Source organism: Typopeltis vanoorti, chromosome 14 (genome assembly GCF_054136105.1).
Source record: "Typopeltis vanoorti isolate ZY-2024b chromosome 14, IOZ_Tvanoo_1.0, whole genome shotgun sequence".
NCBI lineage: Eukaryota > Metazoa > Arthropoda > Arachnida > Uropygi > Thelyphonidae > Typopeltis > Typopeltis vanoorti.
In genome coordinates this window covers 94,583,169-94,608,430 of record NC_143562.1, presented here as the reverse complement: position 1 = coordinate 94,608,430, position 25,262 = coordinate 94,583,169, and the positions used below count along the sequence as shown (strand labels likewise).

Sequence of the window (25,262 nt, the reverse complement as noted above, 5' to 3'; positions counted from 1 at the left end):
CCTCATCCTTCTCTCTTCCAAAAAATGTCTGCTCAGACTAGTGGAGATGAGTGAGCTCCACATTTGTGGATATCTTTTAGTGATGTCACTTCCAATTGATACTGATAACTTTGGAGGGGGAAAAAACTTGTTTTTTTGTCTTTGCAGTTATGGCAATTCATTCATCCAGTGCAGCTATCGTATTGTGTTGTGATGTTTTGTGTCCAGAGTAAAATATTCAGGAAAATAGCATGAGACAAACCTCTTCACATAGCTCTAAAAGGATGGAAACCAATTATTATTTTAGAAGACATGTACATTGTGATGTATTTATCCAGGACCACTTGTGAAAAGTTACACAGGAAGTGGTCTGATATCCTCAGCTACTTGCAAAGAAGAGTTGACTACGAAATGGACCTTGGTGAGTGTTATATTCTGAAATGCCAAGATGGGGAACTAATACTTGATGATACAGGAGCTAATGAATATACAGTCATACCCCGACTTACACAAATCAGGAGTTACATGGTTTCTTATATGTATGTATTCCTGTCACACTTCACCACTAGTCGTATCTTTCTGGTGCGGTCGCATTCGCCAGTTTCGTACATGCTGTGAACAAGCACTGATGCATTTCGTGTGGTCTCCATTCATACATGATTTTTATAGTCTATAAACCTTGTGATTGTTTAATGTTATGTTCTTGATAAAAATTTTATCCATAAAAAATAATAATGTCGCCCAAAAGAAGCAAGTCTGATTCTTCTACAGCTAGCAAGAAAAGAAAAACATGCAAAGCATACTACATACAGCGTTCGTTTGAAAGTCTGAATGAAGCTATGAGGAAAATGAGGAACTTCTGTTAAAGAGTTTTGGAAACGATTTAATATTTTAGATGCTGTAAGGATTATTGGAGATTCTTGGAATGTCTCCGATATCAGAGCCACCCTTCAGTAGCAAAGAGTCTCCAATATCGGAGCCTCTTCGCTACTGAAGAGACCGAAACCTCAGATCCAGTTTTACCAGAAAAGCACATGACAATTGCAAAATTAAGAGGTCTCAGCTTAATTAAGAAAGGTTTACAGATTTTGGAGGACAGATTCTAACGAGGAACGAATTACAGTCACAAGGCAAGGAATAAAAAAATCACTGGCTTGCTATGAAGAAATTTTGCATGAAAAGAAAAAGACATTAAGCCGTCAGACGTATCTATAAGATTTTATGAAACCATCGACATTGAAATAACTCTTTTTTTATGTATAAAAAACTGCAATTATGATTATATTTCTTAAAAATATAGTGGTTTTTATAAACATTTGGTCCCAATTGTATGTTTGATATATAAATTACATGCAAAATTATACCCTGAGCTACGCGAATTCTAATTACGAACTTTTCATTGGTCGTCCCACCTACCGCATAACTTCGGGGTATCCCTGTACTTGTAAATAGTATTTCATCAAAATAAAATATGCATTTGTAAACTTAAATCAACAAAGATGTGTGCTTTTGTTGTTATATTTTTCCACAGTGAATTTTTACTGAGTTATTCTGATTAGAAATTGATATTTAAATCCATATCTTTATACCTTAATGCAATCCTGTTTAATTATTGTAAAAGAAATCACTATTATGAAATTAATGGCAAACGGGGAAAAAGTGTTGAAAACTGATATCCATGTAATTCATTATTTTAGAATGCTACCTTTGATATTGTTCGAGTTATCTGAAAACAATTCGTTCACATAATCGATAATCTGAACTGTTAGAATTTGTTTGTTTTACAGAGAGAGACAGCAGATTTTTAACCCAAAAAATGTGACTTAAACTCTTAGAGTTTGGTATAGAAAATTGTTTGTACTCTCCAGATAACACAAATACAAATTTTGCCATTCTCCACACAAAGTAAGATAAAAACACACCAACAGTATATCCAACAGCATGTGAAAATATATCGTTGTCATCTGTGCAAAAGGTTAATTTTTGAAGGAACGGTCAGGCTAGGGCATAGTAAGGATAAACAGTACTATAAGAAAAAACCATACAGTCGAGTGACTTTGTACTTAAGGTAATCGTTCATCCACTGCAGCTGCTGTATTGTGTTGTGGTGTTTCGTGTTCGGTAATGTAAAAATAATGGGTGAGCCACAAAATTTTTTGAAAGTTTCTTTGTGAAAAGTTCTAATTGTTTAGAATTTTGTAACAGAAAGTTAACATAAAATATAAGATCAGAGCTAATAATCAGTGAAATAATAATAATAATTATAATAAATAACTATTTATTTGTGGTGCCAAATGAAGTAATGTAAGAAGAATGAAGGAAAACGAATATGCAAAATCTATAGTGGGTAAAAAAATACGAATTTTCGGTTATCATTGCTATTGATGTACAATTTCTTTTAAATGAGACTTCAAATTTATTTCCTAAAGAAATATGTATTTCTGATGGATTTATTGTAAGATGTGCATTGACAAAATCACCTGTAGTTGAAAAGAATTACCTGAAAGAGTTAAAAAACAGAATTCTTGGTTAATAAAATATAACCATCAGCTGAAGTGGGAAATTGGTTCACTATCTCTGGACAAACTAAGAAATTGGATGATAGAATCAACATGCGAATATCAAATATTTCTCGCCAAAGGAAGAGAAAAATCAAAAACATTAACAAGGTTAATAGGGAGGCCTGTTCTTGATTTAAATGAAACTGGATGTCGAAAACATGAAAACATCTTTTAAATTATTTTGGAATTATTTTATATTTTTAAATGCTCTTGGAAACATAACGAAAGATTCTGTGCTTTTAATAATGCTCAGAATTATATGTATTGGTTTCAAAAAAATAAATATGCAACCCTTAATTTTACTGCAGTAATAAATTCCCAGTGATCACCAAATGAAAATTAACTTTCAGATGAGAGTCAAATTATCAACAAACCACATGATGGCAATTCCACAAACATGAGAAGAACATTTGAACAACAGTGCAAATTTAACAATAAGATTAAGGAACAAAAAATAGATTGTATTTTTCACCCTATTTATTTTCTGTATGTTAGATTCAATAAATACAATTTGTAAATAATATTTCACACAAATAAAATGTGTAATTTTAAATGAACAAACTGGGTTTTTCGTTGATGTGTTATACAAATTTAAGTAAGACCATAACAATTTTTTTTTCCTTGTGAAATTTCATGCCACAAAATAACCAGAGACTTTTTTTTTGACTCAGTGAATTAAAAGTCTGATTTGTTCATGCAAGCCCTCAAATATTTCAAGAAGCTGTCAACTCTTGGAAGCAAAAGGAATAACTGGGTATTAAATTAATAGCCAGAATTTTAGTGGAGAAGATTTCACCTAAAAAGTCACAATACTGTTAGAATTTGGTTATTTTACAGAGATACATTAGATATTTTAAAGCAACACGTTACTAAAACTCTTAAAAAGATTGCTGTAGAAAAAAGGTATCGCAGTGTGCAGATAAAATCAAGTGAATCAACATACATATATCAAATAATACTCGTCATTGGAAGAGAAAATAAAAAAAAACATTAACGAACTTAATAGCCAGACCCATTCTTTATTTAAATGATACAAAATGACGAAAACAATATTTTCATGAATTTCAAAACTTTGAAAAAGCTGATGAATTTCTTGTATGCTGTAATCATAAATATTTATTTGAGGATAAACATTTTTTTTCTTTCTTTCTGAGCTAATTTTCATTTGAAATATGAATAAATAATCATTTATTTGTATTGGAAAAAATATCTAATATAATAATTGTGTTAAAAAATATATATATAAATATCCCTACTGTAAAATAAATGTCGGACTGGGAGGACAACAGTCAATTGGGACTAACAGAAATGAATTTTATATAATTGAACTATGTAAAAACCATAGTTCAACTTGTTTTGAAATGTCACATGAAGAAAAATCACGTGAATTATACGCAAGCACTAGTGGGAAATCATACACTATGAACATCAGTGCAAATGTGAAATCAGAAGAATAAAAAAACAAATAATGTCTTTTTCACTTTATTAAATTTCTGCATGTTAGATTCAGTAAATACAATTTGTTAATAATATTACAGTCAAATAAAAGGTAACATAGAAATTATCAAATTACAGAGCTAATATTCATTTGAAATAAATTCATTTAATAGGTACACAAAATGTAAACAAATAAGCCATCTACTTGAAAACAATAAGTGTATAAAATCCTTAAACAGGAATGAATAATTTTAGGATATGTGTCATCACAATCATGTGAATGCTAATCAATTATTCATATGTAAGTGTTTGAGAAACCCAACCATGGGAAATGATACCTTTTGAACAATACCGCAACTCATATATTACAGGATGTGATTAATACAAACAGTTTCTTAGTGTGATAGAGTAAGACCGGAAATTAATGAGTCATCTCCAAGAAAACGAATGGAACCAAACGGGTGGAAATCTAAATGATGTAGTCAACTATATTTTCTGGTTATTTACAGAAATATTGTTCTGTGTTAGCGTTTGTGTTGTGCTGTGGATATAAAATTCAACTATTTTCGAATATCTTTTTTGGAATATTTGCATTTAGAAGAGCCATTGTGGAAAGACTGTAAGTAATTTAAATTATCATTAAAATTTCTAGAAAGAATTCCCACAGTCTTTAGAATATGAATATAGAATAAAATATGTATGAGCTTTGGAAAAAGAAAGCGTTGGAATATTCACATTTTTAAGAGCCATTCTGGAAGGACTGTAAGTAATTTAAATTATTATTAGAATTTCTAGAAAGAAATCCCATAGCCATTAGAATATGAATATAGAATAAAATATATATGAGCTATGGAAAAAAGTGTGTGTTTGAGGGACACAAGCATATAATTAAATTATTCAGAAAAGTCTAAACGCTCCCACCACTAGACTCTACTATACTCCAAGAATTCCCATAGTCTTTAGAATATGAATATAGAACAAAATATATATGAGGTATGTAAAAAAAAGTGTGTTTGAGGGACACCACCATATAATTAATTTATTCAGAAAAGCCTAATCACTGCAGCCATCATGGCTCTACTCTAAGAATTCCCACCCTTTAACAGGAAAGAAATATCCCAAAATGTATTGGAAAATTAGTATAGCTATCTATAGACAACCAAAGACAAAACATTACGACAATGATGGATGTGTGTCACCCTGGGAAAATTCCAAGATCTCTTATCTCAAAAACATTGCCCACAATTCCATAGGCAATCCAAAACACCATGTGATATCACAGAGACATATGTTCCCCAGAAATTTCCAAACACATAACGTTATGATTGCTTATCTCTAAATATCACCCACAATGCTTACACTAACCCAACATACAATGTGATGTCCCGTGACAGAAGTGAGCCCCCAGCGAAATTCCAAACATTCCAAAATGTATCTTATCACTATCCATCACCTAACGTCACTTATTTACAACTAACAAATGATGTCACTTATTTACAACTAACAAATTACGTCATTTATCTACATCTCATAACAACACCCACCCACATCACGATTCCTTATCTTATCTTGATCTGGTCAGAAGTGCCCCACTAATCATGACAATCCTTATCTCTAACAATTACCCACAATTTTATATATGCGAATAAAACAAACATGATGTCACACACACAGAGATGGTCCTCAGAAAAATTCCAAACATTCCAAACCCATAACGTCGCACGCACACACTATGACATCATCATCGGAACAACCAATCACGATTCCTTATTTTATTTTGATCAGAGTGGCTACCTACTACTACTGTGCTCATCAGTATTTTCTTACCATTAAGTGTTTCAAGTTATATTATAGTGAATTTTGTTCATTTTTAAGGTAAAATCATACAAACTAAACTTTAAAATACAAATGTGTAACTCAGTAGAATTCTTCGATTAAACAAAGTTCCAAATTGGTCTAATAAGAAGCAAGTTCTTATGGATTGGCTCTCTGCAAATAACATTTCTCATTCCCCAGATATGCGAAAAATTGAATTACTTAATTTGGTCAAAAGAAATTCGCCCACAACTAAACTATTTAAATTCGACACGATACTCAAAGAGCATGGATTTCTAGTTTTGAGGCTACCACCATATCATTGCGATATTAATGCTATTGAGTATGTTTGGGCAGATGTGAAAAGTTTCATTCGCCATCGCAACGTAACTGGGGATATTGACATGTCGAAACTTTTTAAGCTTTCAGAACAGGCGATTGAAAGTATTACAGTTCAAAAGTGGGGAAAATATTGCTCTCGTGTCACCTCATTGGAAAATATATATTGGGATAGAGACGGAATTATCGAAGAATTGTGCGAACCTTTGGTGATCAGTTTAAGTGAAAGTGATGGCGATTCGGACACCGATTCAGATGACTCTGAAGATTAAAAGAATTTGACAATGGTATTTTTTCCAACATTTTTTTTGCATGCTATTGAGAGTCACAACAAGTCATGAATAATTAATCAGTTTAGGACATTAAAGTGTCTCAGTTCTCTCAACTGTAAGTTTAGAATATCTAAGTTCATTTGAAATAATTTCTGTTTTTCTGTATAATTCTTTTCATTTTATAGAAAACTTTCTTAAAAATAAACTTAGTTACATTTTTGTTTTATGCTATAGCTTTTTTAATTTTTATTAACACTCTACGTACATTTTTCCAACTGTTATACAAGCAAAAGAGTTACACTTTAAAAAGAGCAATGTTCGTAAAAGAAAAGCTAAATTTTCCGACCTGTAATAATAAACAAACTCAGTTTGTTTATTATTACAGGTCGGAAAAGTCTGTCTTCTAGGATGTAATAATAAACAAACTCAGTTTGTTTATTATTACATCGCAGAAGACAGACTGATTACCCTATTATCGGAATGGATTCTCCTTTTTCTGACATGCGCAGAAGTGTCGAGGGACCTCAAATCGGTTGGGCGAACTATACTGATATTAGCATGCTCGTTGTTAGGAATTCGATGTACAGTTTATCTGTAAGGTTTAAGTTTTTTTTTTTTTTCTGTTGTTGTTTTCTTCCGTTCGATTATAACTGTTTAAGATTATTTTCGAAAATTGCAATTATATGGCGACAAAAAGAGAATGCAAAATGTTAAAAATGCCTAAGAAGTATAATAAAAAAAAATGTTTAATCCCCTAAGGCAGTGTTTCCCTACCTTTTTGATGTAGCAGACCCCCCTGTAGCGAATGTTAATTCACCGCGGCCCCCATAAAATCCAGAATGGAAATTTGTTCACACCTGATATGAACATATCAGGTGTGAACAACATGATAAGATAAAGTTTAATGAAAATAAACTATCCCGTGGACCCCAGGGGGTCCGCGGACCACAATTTGAGAAACACTGCCCTAAGGAAATTACGTGTCATAGTTCTTGCTCTAATTCATCCCATAAATGTGTTATGTCAGCCTTTCATTAATAAATAATATTATTAATATCCAAAACATTGAACAGGAACATGATTGCTGGTATTGGTGCATACCATTATTTGGTTGAGAAACGAATTACAAATTTATTCTATTAAAGTTTATTCAAGAATTTTCAGGAAAAGCAATTTCAAAACTTACAATTGTGGATAAACCTTAATAATGAACAGTTTTGTGTTCTTCAGCAAATGAATTTATTGCTGTTTTCACAACAAAAGGGTACTGATAGTGAAGAAATTTCTTTGACGCAATTTATGAAGTTATGTACGAACCGAAAATAATGATAAATTTAACAATCATTCTGAAAATAACTTAGATCATTAAAATTAGTCACTGTTTAATGATTAGGTGCCAAAACATTCAATTATTTTCAGAATTACTAAACTCTACCATTGTGTACGATTTCATTGACACTATGTGAAAAAGGTAAATTCTTTCTTTCTCTCGAATTAAAATGGGAGATCAATAAAATATTTGTTTGAAAAGAAAAAATGAATATGCTAATAATCAAATCAGTTTTCGGTTGTTTTCTATACGCATTTCATTGTGAGGTTTTAATACGTACTTCCAAATTTTTATTGCTTTCCTGAAAATATTTTACCTTATTTGCAGTTTTCATCTTTTGGTATAGCTAGAATAATTACACCTTTCGTCCTAAACACATACACACGTACTATAAATAGTTTTAGTACCTTCCTATATTTCAGCCAATACTTCCTATTTTTTGTTTCCCCTATACTGTATTTTCATCATCAAAATCCTACACTGATCGCTAAAAATCGAGTAATCCTAGGTTAAACACAGAATATTAAAAAAAAAAAAAAATTTTAATTTACATTTTTTATGTACAAAAAGTAAGAGGCAGTTTATTAGGAAAGCATTCTAAAAGTACTGCATACATGTCGTTGAATATTAGAAACCACATGATAGCCAATATTGAGGAAAAATTAATATAGTTATAGACATGCAGCACCGAAAGTGGGGGCTCCATTGTTGGGGAGAAAAGCAAGCAAAGTAATTAATTATTCACATTTAGTTATTTCCGATTATAATAATGAAACATCAATTAAGACGAAATAGTTTATTTTAAATGTATGAAATTACTGTTAATTCAAAATCATGCATTTTGTCTATGAAACAAAAGTCAATATTAAAAATCTACCTCCGTATATCCGTAGAATACAGTAGCAAACTGTTGAGTACTAACAAATAATGATATCAGTTAGATAGCTGTCGTAACCAGCCACAAGTACAAGGTCTTTACTGCTCAAGTGATACTCTAAGGTCGCTCTATTATGGAAGAGGCCGCCACTGAAAACTAATTCAAGGTCTGTTAAATCCTACGTCTTGCAATTAATCAGTTTTCCTTTAGCAGCAGCAGATATTCTGTTGCAGCACTAAATTGTATTGCAGTTAAAAAAAAAAAAAAATCTAGAAATAGCTTTGTGATTACGTAACAAAATGGGTCAATTTTTATTGGTTATACAATATTATGCTAACTATGCACATAGTAGTCATAAATGTGGACCAATATGTGTGTGTGTGTGTGTGTGATCAAATAAATATAATCCGTCGGAGTTAGCATTTCTTCTCTTCTCCAAGCTGATCTACAAAATGTGACACGCATATATTTTAGACAGAACTCATTTTCGCATGTTAACATGTTTAATATTTTTCTTGATGGAGATGCATTTCTCTCCTTGTTTACTAGTGTGTTCACTGGGAATGTTTTGAGAGAGTAATCAAAAGATGTCACAAAGAAATTAAACTAGTCTCTTAGGGGTGAGGGCTTCTTTTATTTATATATTAGAAAAAAAAAGGAGTACGTTAACAAGTTTAAAAATGGTAAATTATTAGAAAAGTCGAAAAAATTGCTGAATACAAATGGAATTCAGTTATTTATTTATGATACACTTTCATGATACAGCAGTTTGATTATTATTTTTTGTAATCATTTATTCAAGTTACAAAAACGAAAATCGATTTAACTGACTTTTTTTTTTTTTTTATTGCGACACTGGGGTCTAGCTCAGTCCTGAAAAAAGTGACATCATGCAAAATCTAAACAAATTCTTATTTTTAATGTTTTAATATTTTAAAATAACTTATAGAACAAAGGGAAATAAATTGCATTTTATTTACATTTTAGAGGTCATGCATCAATTATGTAATTATTTTGTAGATTTTAAACTGTCACACAAAAAAGTTACATAACAAACATACCCTTCCTTTTTTTTTAACATGTTTTTATAAAAAAAAAGTGAATATTATTATTTTTAATATCTTGGCTTCATAATATAAAGTAAAATATGTTATTTTATTTGATAATAAAATTTCAGTAATGATATTTTTAAAAACAATATATCAATAAATTTAGTTATTAAATTAAATAATTCCTCTGACGCCTTTCAAATCTCCATACAAAGTAAATGAAACTCCTTTTGCGTCAGCTTTTGGTAGACAGATGCTGTTAGGCAGCCGCCCTCTGTCCCTTGTTGTCACTGAGAGTTTAACATGAGATTTGCCACCATCTCAAGTTTCTAAATCATCTTATCTGAACATGAGTTCTATAGTCCATTCCCATCCCAGAGACTAACAATCAATATGATACTATACTGAGATGGAAGTGCAGGGAGTCAGCTGCAAGTGCTATAAGCAGTGGACGACCCACCATACTCACTGAACATGACAATAGAGTGAAGCGCAAGGCACAGGCAAAAAGGATGACATGTGTATTAAGGAAGACTAAAGATAATTAAGAAAGAAAGCTAGCTGATGAAGCTAAAGGAAATCTCAGTTCTTTCACCATGTGAAAAGTAAAACGAAGAATGAGTGCTGGCAGTAGGAAGGTAGCAGGGGAAAAAAATGAAATACTGTACTTTAGTTAGTGAGTGATCATTTTGCAAGGGTGCTACGAAGGATAATATGTAAAAACGGCCATTCGTCGCACGACACGTTGAATGCAGAGTCCCAGGCATCAACTGGAACACAAATCTGCACAGAAACATTTAGAACCGAGGCTCACAACATGGGTTTCCATGTTAGGACTACAATATACAGGCCCCACATTAATTCCAACATGCAACGTCATCTTCAGTGGTGCAGAGAGAGAGAGAGAGAGAGAGAGTGTGTACAGTGGAAGCTTGGAAAGCTGTCTTATGGAGTGACGAATCACGCTACACATCCTCTACCGAACACAGGGACAGGTGTGGGTGTGGCAGTTTCCCAGTGAACGTCTCTTACCAGAGTGTGTAACCCTAACTATGAAATTCGGAGATGGCGGTGTGATAGTATGGTCCTGATTTTGCCTCGGACTTCTCTTTGTGATGCCACGAACAATGAACGCCGAGATGTATTCGAAATTAGTATGGTCTTCTTTGGGCGGCCTAACGCTATGAATGCAAACGTCATTTCCACGGGACTACATAGGCCTATGTGTATACATTGCCTAAAAATGGTTCCCTCAAGATTTCCAAAATGGATGAGTAGAAGGAAAGATGCCGCGAGGAAGATCTGGTAGGAAATGGATAGAAAACATCAAGGGTATAAGCGGTCTGAGCTCTTACAAACATTTAAATAATTTAGCTGTTGATAGACTGGACTAGAAAATTCTTGTTCATGGTAGCCTTAACCTACCTTAGGCAGATGAGGAAGACGATGAAGCAACACTGAGAAAGCACAAACGGGAATAGCATTGATGATACATAGAACGCTTGAAAAGAAAGTAATTAATTGTATTTATTAGAATGAACGAAAAATGCAAATCAGGATTAAATTACAATGAGGATATTTGACTGTGATCGGAGTATATTCATCAGTGGAAAGTGAAGAAGAAGAAGAATGTAATGGAAACTTTTATTCCCACATTAGGAAATAACGAACCCAGTAAAATATCTGACTGTCTAGTAGTGATAGACAGTCAGATATCTATGAATGCTAGAATTGGCAGTAAGAGAATTAATTTAGTTATTAGTATACATGGTGAACAAGCTGTAAATATAAATGGGTGAAGGCTAATTACATAGTTCATAATAATTTTAAAGTTAGAAACGCATTTTTTTCCACAGAAAGTTTGTCTTAAATATACTTAGATGGCACAGATCAGTAGTGGACTATCTATTAGTAAATAACAATTAGTAAAATTTGTTCTTGGCACATGTGTTTTTAGAAGCTTTAAAACTAGCAACTCCCTATTAGTCTCACGAATTCAATTTGGTCGAGAATAATGAATGCAAAAACTAAAGAAGACGACTGCTCCACAGACTCCAAGTATAAAGTGACTTTTTCAACGGAGTTAAAAATTAGCTGAAGATATATATATACAAATCAGTGAATCACTGGTTAAACATATGTAGTATGTTAAAACTGGCAACATTTGAAAACATAGGTAAAAAGAGGAGATGATGAAAAGAAGTTTTAAGCAGTGGAATGACGATATTTCTAGAACTACAGAAGATAAAAGAAATGCTTTCAAGAAGTAATTATTAACTAGATGTACTGAAGATAAAATTGATTATAACAGAAAGAAAGCGATAGCTAAAAGAGAATTGAGGGAAAGATAGAAAACTGGAATAGATCCATTTCATATCTAATTTAGAGAGAGGGATTTAACAAAATTCAATCTAACAATTTATAAAATTTTATATAACCTGAATCAAGAAAGAATGCAAGAATCAGTGTGATTGATAAGATTACATAGATACAGTATTTATGGTCACAGAAAAGAATTATAAATAACTCAATCCAAAAATAATCTGGTAGAACAGAAATTCTACACAGGAGTTGAATGATATCGTAAATAACTAACTTCATAAAGAATAAATCACTTGGAGAATGTGGTATTTACATGGAACTGTTCAATATGCTGATGTAACTGCTAAATCAAGATTTACAGATTTCCTGAATAGAATATCGTATGACGTTGAATCCTGAAATCCTAGAAGATCATACTTAATCCAGTTTATAAAAAATGCTGTGAAAATTAGTGCGGAATAAGTCTTCTCAACAGTGGTTACAAACTATATTCAAAAATTATAAAAAAAAAATGAACTGGAGTCATTACAGTGATAAGGAAGTGAGGAACAAAATATACGTATTCCTCAAGCTGACGATAAAGCCGCAAACCAAATTACGGTAGCAGTCTACAGTTTTTATAGTAACCTTATAGCAGTCAAATTGGGAAATGAAATATGAAATTGGAAACCAATAAATCGTAGCGTCTGACAAGTCTGTCCTTCATTATCATTACTTTATGGAGATGGAGACAATGGAAACTGACAATTTAGTATTGACGTGGAAGTATTCCATTAGTAAGTGATAACCATCTTGACACACTGTTATGCACATGATCAAGTAATTATATCGCAATAATAAGCGCCTCCGTAGCGCAATTGGAAGAACGACGGTACATTGCGCCCTTCGATTGGAATAGGCCTAAGTTCGATTCTCGTCGTGACGGGAGGAATCTTTATCTGGTCTATTTTTCAATTCGAAGGTGAGTTAGCCGATCTCATACGGAGGTAGCAGGGTTTTTTCTCCCGGAAACTCGGGTTTTTCATCCCGCATACATACAAATCGGCCCTTCAGAACACACGCAATTTACAGACAAAAAAATTACTAGATGTGGTGGTGTTGGAGGTGTGCGGTAGATGGCGTTGATGGAGATGATTCGTAGTAGCGGTTAGGTGTAGAGACAGTTGTAGATGTCCTCCCGCGATGAGTCTTCGGACTCCTTGGAGGTATCAGGAATAATAATAATAATAATAATAATAATAATAATCAATATGAAGTGGAGTACTCTATACACACTTAAAATCTGATCGGAAAAATTTCATATGGAAATATGAACTACAAAAACCAAAATTATGGCCAATAAAAGTAAGGAACGAGTTTGTAGTATAATACAATATGTATCTGAATAAAATTCTATCTTATAAACTATTTCAAATATCTTAGTTATAGTCTAACTTATAAAGATGAAATTTGCATTAATAATAAAATCCAAAAGTACAGCAGAGCACTTAGAAAATTTAATCAAGCTTTTAATCCAACAAAAGTACAGAGGCATACCAGAATCAAATCATACAAGACATCAGCAAGATCAATACTTTCCAGCCGAAGTGAAGCCTGGACAATAAGAAAACAAGAACAACGACTTACATTATTTGAAATTAAGTTTATTAAAAGAACTGCAGGATATACGTTAATAAGCAGGATGAAAAACAACGATATAATGAAAAAACTAAATGGTTACAGTATGCGAACAGAATAGAGTGTATCAGGTCACCGCGACAAGTTATGGGATACATTCCCAGAAGAAAGCGATTGCTAGGAAGACCATAACAGGCCACTGGACAGATGATTAAAATATTAATATCACAAATATTACAATATTATTTTTTAAAAAAATACTTTACGTTTAGAGTAAATAAATCAAAAAATTCATTCACGTAAACAACTATCGGGTGCCGTGTATTAATATATATATATATATATATAAAGCAAAAAAGAGTGCGAATAACTAGTCAAGGCAATAGTCTTTTTCCATTTTTGGTGGAAACTGCTAAATCGATCACATATACAGAAAACAGGCGAAAACCTTCAGGCATAGAAAAGGTTGGTTGATTGGTAGAGCCTCTGCTACTAATGGCTCACGCAAAAAGTTAAGCAAGTTGGAGCGTGGTTAGTAGTTGGAAGGAGATCAATCGTTCAATGCTGTTGGTACATTCTCCCTCGATGAGTCTACGGACTCCCTGGAGGTGTCACATAATAATAATAATAATAATAATAATAGAAGAGCTTGTAATACATTTCACAAGAACTGATAGACAATAAACATAACGTGGAGGAATGCAGGTAACACCTAACTCTTAAATTACACAAGTTTAAATTATTGTGATTGTTACATGACACCTCCAAGGAGTAGGAAGGACTCATCATGGGAGGGCACACTACTCCACTACAACTCGCCGTCTCCCTTACATATCCCTTCAAATACATGACACTACTACTATCACCACGGCGCCATCTACCGTCCAATATATATATGTATGTGTGTGTGTATGCATTGTCTGTATATGGCTGATTTCCCTGTATGTGGTGAAAAACCAGAGTTTCTGGGAGAAAAATCCTGTCACCCCCGTATGAGATCGGCTAACTCACCTTCAACTGAAAAAACCCATATATAGATTCCTCTCGTCGCAACGAGAATCGAACTCAGTCGTTTCCAATCGAAGGGCATAAAGTCCCGTCGGTTTTCTAATTGCGCTACGGAGGGGGTTTAAGATATATCCGCATTACGAATAGGAAATACGAACAAATACTGCAAGCAGTTTGATAATCGTGTAATCACCAGAATAAATTAACAGAATGGTATTGGATGGAAAGAGTCATCATGGCTTTCATAAATTTAGATTCTGAATTTGAAAAAGTTGTGAAATTCTGTGAAGTTTGCATTCAGACCGTGTTAGCAAAATATTTCTTAATTTTTAATTCTGCATTCAGAAATGCGTGCAAATAGTGACGTGAACATGATTTAAGAGAATGAAAGCGAACAATATGAAGACCAGTAATTCATTTTGAAGAAATTCATTAATAAGTAAAAAAGGCTTGAATAGTCCTGTGGAAGTGACGTTTGCATACAGAAAGCTAGGCCTCCAGGAACAAGCTGTTTTCAGTTCGAAGTTAGTTGCCGACTAGAGGCTAAAGGGACTATTTCTAACCTTTTCTTCGACCAGTTCTTGAGTTGGTCGATCACACGCATGGAAAAGCGGGTTTTTTTCTCTTGGAAACTCAGGTTTTTCGTCCCGTAAACTCAAGAAAATCCACCGTAGAAGACGCACTATTTCAGACAAATAATATGCTGTGTTAGGATTAGGGACACGAGATGGCTGAGGTTATCTGTCATCTCTTCCCTGGTTCCACCGTTATAATTAGTGATAGTCTTGGGCTAGCTATCTGACTGGTTACTGTTGGAGAATGAACTTCTCTTCATTGTCTCTTTTACTTGTTCAGTCTCCATCTAAAATGGCCTTGTGTAATCCCCATAGGTGTCAGCAGATTTAGCGGTAAAAAACATTTGGTGTGTTCAAAAGCTGTATGAGCTAATCAAGGGGACGGCCTCTTTCCTGGAAGGGGAGTTAAGAAACGTGCAGAGCTGGTAATACCACCAGCATTTCCTTAACCCCCCCTCCCCCATGGCGACAATGAATTTGTGCAGTCAGGAAAGCTGAACTTTGACTCAGGTAAAGTATTTATAGATATAAATATAATATATATATATATATATATTTAAATTGATGACATTTTTTTAAACAATGAGATATTTTCCTCTTCTTCATACGAATGATATAATTTCGGCAGTCTTTTTTGTTTGGAGTCCCATAAAGAAAAAAGAAAGCAACACACACACGCACCTAAATTTACTAAAAAGCACAGTCAATCAGCACCACTCGATCTTTCTTTGCAACTCATAGTAATCATCATCATCAAATTCCTGATATGTGCCCTCAAGGGGGGTGTACAGGATGAAATAGTACTACATGAAAAATTACACCATTACTAACTTCCTATCTACAATTTTCCTCCAAATCAATCTGTTACATGTCAAGACTCGAATATTATCAGATCTTATATTTCTATCTTCTAAGGCACTTTTTACCATATAAATCCACCTATATCGTGATCTTCCTCTGGGTCTTTTTCCTGCCAACCTGGCAGAAAACACTTGTTTTGCTAATCTTTCCTCTCCTATTCTATTTAAGTGACCATACCACCTGAGATTAGCTCTGCTAACACATTCCTGGATGCTAATAATGTTAGCAACACATAGTATAGCTGGTAAATGCTTACAGCAATAATAATGGGGATTTTTATGCAAAAAAAAATGGACGTTTCGTACTAGAATCACTGAAATGATGTGGAAGTATTCAGGAAAAAGCTCGCGTGCAACTCATCAGTTGTATTATATCACCCCTCTAATATAACATGCCGCTGGAAATCTCATCACACCCAAGTGCATAACTTTACAATTACTAACATTAAACTGATAGCCACTTTTGTTTGCCCAAATTTCCAGTCTATTGAAATCATTTTGTAAATCATGGATATCAGTGGCATCCCTGATTGCCCTGCCTATCTTCGCACATCATCGGCAAACAATTGTACATCTGATGTTAGGTCCTTCCTAATGTCATTCATATATAGATTGAACAACAATGCTCCAAGGACTGAATCCTGAGAACCTTAAATCTGACAGATTTACACCTATTGTACACCACTTTTTGATATCTGTCTGTCAACCATCACATGATCCAAGTCAAGAGTTTATATTCCAATCCCATATTCTCCAGTTTATGCAACAGCCTGTCGTGTGGTATCCTATCAAACGGCTTAGAAAAATCCAACATTATCATAGTGTATCCATTTCCTTTATTCAACTTGGCCATAACATTGTTATAAAATATGAACAAATTGCTAAAACATGACCTTCCTTTAGTAAACTAATATTGCTCCTTGCAGAGTATAGCTTGTCTCTCATCTCATTTCTGTATGTGAGTTCTTATCAACTTCTCTAAAATCTTCACTACCACACCAGAGATACTGATAGGTTGGTAGTTAGACACATCAATTTTTGCATCACCCTTCTACAATGGAACTCTCACACATTTCTTCCATTCCTGTGGTATCATTCCAGAGCTGAGACAAGTTATACAAACACGTGAAAGGTCTAGACAATTCGGTTGAACATTCCTTTAGCATACATGCAGATATTCCATCTGTCCCTATTGACAAATTCTTATCCAGGTTATACAAGAGTCTTTTAACGTCATTTTCACGCACCTCTAACGCTTCTTCAAATGCAGCAGTAGCACTATGACTGTGTTACATACACCTGGTTGATATATCTTAGCAAAGTGAGCACTCATTAATTGAACAATCTCATTAGATTCTGACACTAGAGTTCCATCTGCATTCAGTAAAGTTATTTTTCCACATTTATCGTTATGCTTACGGCATAACGATAAAATTCTTTTGGATTGTCTGCATAGCCAATTTCTCATAATATTCTGATTTAGTTTTCCGCACAATACTTTCTCATTACTTTTCTGGCCTGTGCTTTATATATTTTATGACTTCTCTCAGTCTTATTCTTACAATATTCTTTACACATCATCTTCTTCTTGTGGATTGCTTGCTTAATATGGTTGTACATCCATTTTACCCCAACCTATTTATTCTCCTAACACTAGAGATACATTCAAATACCACCTCATTTAAACACTTTTTCAAAGATTCCCTTGCAATGCTATATTCAATAACTGATAGCATGGGACCAAAGATAGTATTCTCCTAATTGGATCATAATTTCCAACTTTTTAGTTCTGCATATAACCTGCCCTAACTGGAGCTCAATATAATTAGTGGAAAGCATGGCATTATCACTGTCACCAACTGGTGGTAAAATAGTATCCTTAACAGAAAACCCTTCTTAAGCTATGAACAAATTTAACATTCCTTGACCTCGAGTCTTTTAGATGCTGCTTGAGAAAGTTGTCTTGCAACAATTTAATAAATTCCTCTTCATTCTTATCATGAGATTTCTCTTCTACCCAATCAATGTTTGAATAATTAAAGTCACTTATAATGATCATTCGTTTATTGAACACGAGGCTAAATTGGCGATGCATTTCTTCGTCTCTCTGCAACTGAGCTGCTAGGTCTGTAGCAACATCCCACCATATATTTCATTGTGTTAGTCTCCACTTAGTCCGCGCGGTTAGCCGAGTGGTTACGCGCTCCGCACCCATATGCCTGGGAAAGGAGTGTCCTGCGTTCGATTCTCGTTGCCGACGTGAGAAGCTTAAGGATCTTTCTCAGACATAGACAAGTTAGCCGGTCTTGGGTGTGGACTGCAGGATTTTTCTCCCCAGTTTACAGTGGCAGATTATTATTATTATTCAGGCCTCCATGGAGTCAAAAGACTCCTTTCCTCATAACTATGCTTGTACAGTCCTGAAACCATCTTTGTCATCCGTCTTTGTATCCTTTCCACAGTTAATTTATCCCCTTCAAATCCTGGGGACCAAATCTGAGAACAATAGTCCAAGTGTGGTCTGATCAGAGACTTATACAACAGAATGATAACGCTCTTATCTCTGCAGGTCAGTGTCCTTCTCATAATTGCAGCAATCCTCTGTGTTACCTTCACCACCTTTGCAATATGTCCCCTAAACTTCAGGTTTCTATCAATCATCAACCCCAGATCTCTTGTCTCACCCAACTTCCTCCAGTATAACTCCTCCCATAGAGTATGCAGCATCCCATCAATGTTTCCCAAACCTTCAAGACCTTACAGTTTGCTGCATTAAACTGACACCCCCATTCATTTTCCCATCTATCTAGCTTATTTAAATCCTCTTGCAAGGCTACCACATCTGCACTATTACTAATAATTCTTCCCAGCTCCACATCATCCGCAAACAACTGAATATCCCCTTGCAATCCACTGGCAATGTTATTGATATAAAGGTTAAATTACCCATGAAGGCAATGAGGCACATATCTAGGGACCCCCAAGCCAAGACATTTTCCTATAGTGTTTTAAAATAGATTAATGTTTACAGTAAACATCATAAAAATCTTGATTATTTTAAGCGAAAAGTGAATATCAATTTTTTTCAAAACAATTATTACATTTTAATACGTATTTTGAACAGCGTGCACTATCTGCGCATTAAATAATGCACCAATACCAATTTCGGCGAAAGCTTTGTATTTTGTATTTTGAACAGCATGCACTATCTATGTTTTAAATTAAACCGCATTACCAATGTCAGCGCATGGCGCTGTTGACAGATTCGAGGTCACAAAAACTGATTGCATTGCCGAGAGAGGAAGTTTCGCCTGGTTGCTCCTTAACTTCATTTGTTATTGAATCGTATAAGAGTGAGGTGTTTGTTTAAAAAATAACTTTTTACTGTGACTTTTTGTGTTTTCATTGAGTGCAAGAAAAAAGTAAAAAGTGCAAGTAAAAAAAAAATTTGTAAAATTGTAAAAAAAAAACTGATAAAAAATTTTTAAAATAAAATAAAAAATAAATAAAAAGTTTTATTTATCATCCTCTAACCATTTAACAGGCAGAAAAATCCAGAAGTTCAAAAAATTCAAAAGTACGAAATTTATTTATTTGCCACCTAACTTTTAATTATTATTATTATTATTATTATTATTTTGGGGCCCCCAAATATAATTTGCCTAGGAGCCCAAACTATCCTTAATCCGCCACTGAGCATGGAATAACGACCCCACCTTGTAGTGAGTTATGAAACCCAAAACTGGGAGGCCAAGGCCCCACATGGAGCTGTAGTGATGAAGAAGAAGAAGCAGCCTCCAGATAACACCAGATAACCTCAAACTGAACACTACATAGGTCTTTGTTACCGTGATTGGTTTCTTGCATTTCTACCTAAGTAGACTTAATTTAATCGTAGTCTGATATCATTAGTAGCACTCTCTCTCCTCTCCTAATTCTTCTGTCATTCCTAAAAATAGTGTACCCATTACACTCGATATCAGTTACTATATCTGATTCTGATAGCCAGGTTTCACCAATGCTAACAATCTTAGGCCACAGCGTATTCAACAAAGCAATGAACTCATTCCCTTTGTTTCTTATGCTCCTGGCATTTGTGTAAAAGCATAACTTACCACCTAGCCTATTTTTATAATTAGGTATGCAATCTATTTGGCCTTTAGAACTTTCTCTTTTCCCTCCCCAGACATACTCAAAAGTTTCAAACCCAATGCGTATAAAAGGGTTTGATGTAACACGAGGGTTATTTGCAGCCCAAATGCGGCAATTGTATTAGTTACTATTACTGTTCAGATAAAAATGCACCTTGGCACTTCACAAGTTCTTCCACGACCATGCATCATCCACCCTCATTCGAACTAAGAACGTCAGGTCAAATTGCAGTCGAGTTTTGGCATTACCGTGAAGCAAAGCCTGAGATGAGAGATCTTCTAGGATAAAAACTCAGCATTTGAAGCAGGATTTTCCACACAGTTGAGTATGGCATGTCCAGTTGCCTTGATATTGCTCTAGCACTTCTGAACCCTTGTGCGTTATTCATTCTGTGTTCCACGACGGCAGTTGCAACTTCTTCAACTTGTTGAGGAATAGAGACGGATGGTTGTGTTTTCAGAGAGCTCCCGAAAGCTAAGTACAATTTCGAGTAAAAATTAGAATATATGTTAAAATCATAACGTAATATTGCCTAATTTTGGTAGCTTGTTGTGTCTGTGGGATTTTGGTGTGAATTACGATATTTAATTTAGTATATAAGTTACGTTTCATAGATTTGATTATGGCGGCAATGCGACGTAAGATAATGGCGTCCAAAAATACGACGGCATTGTACAAAAACTATAATGTGAGAGAGTTTGTCCAATGTAATGTGTGTGGGATGTATGCATTCCCGAATGAGGCTGGAATTTGGATTGAAAGTGATAGTGGTGGGAGAACGTGTAGAAAGTGTAAGCAAAGTGAGGAGTTGAAGTATGTGTCAGGTAGTGAGATAGTTATGGTTGAAGAAAGCCAGAATTGCCAGAATGTGAGTGAAAATAGTGGCTTGATAGAGAATTGCGATGTACAAGATGGCAATGAGAGAGATGATCTAAGAAAGAGTGAAAGCAACCACATACTGAGAGAGAAAATGGTTTAAATGATAAAAATAATGAGGAATTATTTGTAGGAAGTGAGATCGTTAGGTTGCGCGCAGTGATACAAAATGCACAGCGGCAATTAGAGCACCTGCAAAACTCTTTCCAGAGTGATTCGGATAACGTAAAAAAACAGTGCAAGAATGAGAGAGTTTCTGAAATGAAGGAAAGAGTGTTGTATGGTGACTCGTTATTAAGAGGGGTGATAGATGGCAGTGTAACTAAATCGTACTTAACGGGTGCGAAATTTAAGCATGTAAGTGAGAGTATTAGAGTGCAAAAATAGAGGGTGAAAGAATTAATAATTGTGGCGGGTACCAATGAATTGAAAGGTGATAAATTTTTTATGAGAGAGGACTTGAAAGTATTGTTAAAGGTAGCGAAAGAAAAGAGTGACAGAGTTAGAATGGTTAGTCTGTTGCCGCGGTATGACAGAGAGGAGTTTAGGAGGAGGGCCATAATTGCAAATGACATTATGCGTAGGTTATGCAGACGGTGTGGTGTGGAATTCGTGGACGTGTGGAATGAGTTTGAAGGGCGAAAGGACTTATACAAGATGGATGGCCTGCATTTGAATGGACTTGGTGTGCGGAGACTGGAAAGAGTGTTGCTGAATGAAGGGAAAATGGATGTGCAAAACCAGAGAAACTAGAACTACCAAGGAGGGGGAGGAATGGATATGCAGACATCAGTGAGACAGATGAGTATAAGAATGTATATAATGTACCCGAGCCAGCACTAAGGACAAAAAATGGGAATGGGTCATTTAGAATAACGTATCAATATAGGGGTGGGACTAAGGGATCACTGCATTTCATGTATACTAATGCCAGGAGTATTAGGAACAAGAAGGAAGAATTTTTGGCCTTGATTAGCTCTTCCTGGCCACAAGTTATTGGCATTAGTGAAACATGGCTGACGGAAGAAGATATAGTTAGTGGGATAGAATGTGTAGGTTATAGTGTGTTTAGGAGGGACAGAGAGAATAAAATGGGGGGAGGAGTGTTACTGATGATAGCTGATGAACTGCAGCCAAGGAGAATTGAAGTTGTATCACAGGATAGTGAAAGGAGCTCATTTGAGGGTATTTGGTGTGAGATTGAGACTGGCAGAATAAAATATACAGTTGGGTGCTGCTATAGACCAGGTGATGGAATAGATGGTGGAGATAATATGCATAGGGAAATTGATGAAATGAGTGGAAGGAGGGTAATTATTATGGGGGATTTCAACTATGGTAACATTGATTGGAAGGAGGAGAGGACACATGTGAGGAAGGAAAAGGATTTTATTCAATTATTAAGGGATAACTATCTGAGACAGCATGTAATTGAAAATACTAGGGGTGTGAGAGTGCTTGACCTGGTAATAGCATCTGAGAATTTGACTGTAATGAATATGACCATGTTGCCACCTAATGGTGAGAGTGATCATAAGGTCTTGACCTGGGAGGTGGCTAAAGGTGTGGAATTTTCGATTAGGACAGGGTATATGTGGAATTATCGTGCTGGCAAGTATGACAAGCTTAGGAGATTGCTTGGATCAGTGCCATGGCATGTACAACTGCAAGGGCTGGATGTCGATAGAGCATGGGAAGTGGTCAAGGAGCATTTACAGGAGGTAATGGCTGATTGTATGCCTAGGGTCCGAATAGTAAAACAAGTAGGGGTTAAATGGATGAATAACACCATTAAGCTTGAGCTGCAAAAAAAGAAACAACTGTGGAGGGAATTTAAAGAAAGGGGTGACCTGCAGTCACACGAACGGTATAAAGTGCAGGCCAGAAAGGTAACAGTGTGGTAAAAAAAGCAAAAGCGGACTATGAAAGGAAACTAGCTTTGCAAGCAAAAGAGAATCCAAAACAGTTCTTTCAATATGCTGCAAGCAAGAAAAAACTGTACACGGTAAAATGATTTTAAGGAATGACGATGGTAAGGAGGTCACTGAATCAGTCGATATAGTGGAGTTACTGAGCGTGCACTTTGCAAAAGCATATCATCCAGGTGGTGACATTGAAAAAATGAAGGAACCATTAGTTTATACGGGAATAGTGATGAATGAAGTGAAGGTGACTAGTCTATTACAGAACCTTAATGTGAACACATCTGTGGGATTAGATGGTATACCAGCACGGGTCTTGCGTGAAGCGGCTAAAGAATTATCAGTGCCCTTGACCATGTTGTTTAATCTGAGTCTCAGGTCTGGCTTAGTCCCGAAGGTGTGGAAAGAGGGGAAAATAGTTTCACTGCATAAAGGAGGATCCAAGACTACGGTTGCAAATTACCAACCGATCAGCATATCAGGAGTCGTTGTCAAGGTCTTAGAGAAAGTAGTCAAGGGAAAAATACAGGAATGGATTGATGAAAACGAGATACTGTACAGGGGACAGCATGGCTTTGTGAAGGGTAGATCATGCTTCAGTAACTTGCTCAAGTTTTATAACAAGGTGACGGCTGAACTGGATAAGGGAAATGGGTTTACAGTGATACTGCTGGACCTGGCAAAGGCGTTTGACAAGATAACACATGGAATACTAATCCGTAAACTACAACATATGGGAATGGATATAGGGTTGGTGAGGTGGATAGGTGGTTGGTTGATGGAGAGATATCAAAGAGTAGTTTATTCAGGAGTAGAGTCCAAAAGACGGCCTGTGACTAGTGGTGTGCCGCAGGGTTCTGTTCTTGGACCACTGCTGTTTAATCTGTTCATTAACGATATAGGGAAGGATCTAAGTGGAACAATTCATTTGTTCGCTGATGATGCAAAGTTGGGTAGGGCAATAGTGAATGCAGAAGATGTCAAAGTCTTGCAGGATGACTTAGATAGATTGGAGTTCTGGGCTAAGGAGAATGGATGTCAATTTAATGTGACAAAATGTAAGGTTATACATTTTGGGGTGAAAAGATTAGCAGCAGTATACCACATTGGTGGAACTGTACTCCAAGAGATTGATGAGGCCAGGGACTTGGGAGTGTTGGTGGATAGGGAGATGAAGTTTAGGGGGCACACTGCAAAAGTAGCTAAATCAGCTCATCAACTCACTTGGTTGTTGAAAAATACCTTGACGAGCAGAGACAAGCAAGTTATTGTACCTCTGTACCGAGCCTTGATAAGACCTCATATCGACTACTGTGCCCAGATTTGGTCACCTCGGTTCCTTCTTGATGGGGAGGAGGTTGAGAGGATCCAGAGGCGAGTGACTAAGATGATAGCAGGTCTATGGAATGAACCATATGAGAACAGGTTGAAGATTTGTGGGTTGCAGAAACTAGTTGATAGGCGAAAAAGGAGAGATATGATTGAGACATTCAAATTGCTAAAAGGATTCTATAGGATTAATTCAGATGATATTTTTGAGATCAGGACTGGTGGTGGGAGAACTAGGGGACACCCATGGAAGCTGGGCAAGAGCGTGGTTAGCAGGGGTGTTAGAGCTGGGTTCTTTACTTTTAGAGTGGTAAATGAGTGGAATAAGCTGCCAGAGTCTGTTGTGGGTGCTATGACAGTGAGCGAGTTCAAAACAAGGTATGATAGATACTGTGAGAATGTAATCACATAGTTGTGTGGACATGATGTTTAATGCCTCCCTCGATGAGTCTAAGGACTCCTGGAGTTGCCCGAAATAATAATAATAATAATAATAATAATCCATTTGCGCCCTCGTTCTGACCTCACTGCTAAAGGTCCACTTTTTTCAAATAGTAAAATCGTTTTCTAAGATTTATTTTCATTTGACCTTTACTCCTATCCTTCAAAAGCAGAAAGTCTCTAAGCATGGTATTAGCGTTACTGTGTTGTTGATAGTAAAGTATGACTAGCAATGCACGTTCCGGTAAGGCGAGATCCATTGTACTTCAGTCTTATCAGAATGATTCGAATCCGTTTCGGTCTTCCGTATATCCACCAACTCGTCAATAGAAACAGTGAGATTATGCAAATATCACACTATTCTAGTGATAATTGTCCTTTGGTGGCTGAATTTTCGGTTTTTTTTTTTTTTTCTGGACATCAAAACCCCATGTTCCAGAGTGTACTTACACCAAGTTTGGTTGAATTTTGTTCCAATACATTTTTTGCTACAGGTGTCTG

General features: G+C 35.3%; 1 protein-coding gene across 1 annotated transcript in view; it reads right to left on the bottom strand.

The window, feature by feature from the left end:
- Window positions 1-8,824, bottom strand: part of LOC150099775 (mitochondrial amidoxime reducing component 2-like) — a 229,233-nt gene extending 220,409 nt beyond the window's left edge. The window contains exon 1 of the mRNA XM_090404065.1: window positions 8,611-8,824. The gene's annotated coding sequence lies outside the window, so the exon portion shown is untranslated. The remainder of the gene's footprint in view (window positions 1-8,610) is intronic.
- Window positions 8,825-25,262: the final 16,438 nt, after the last annotated feature.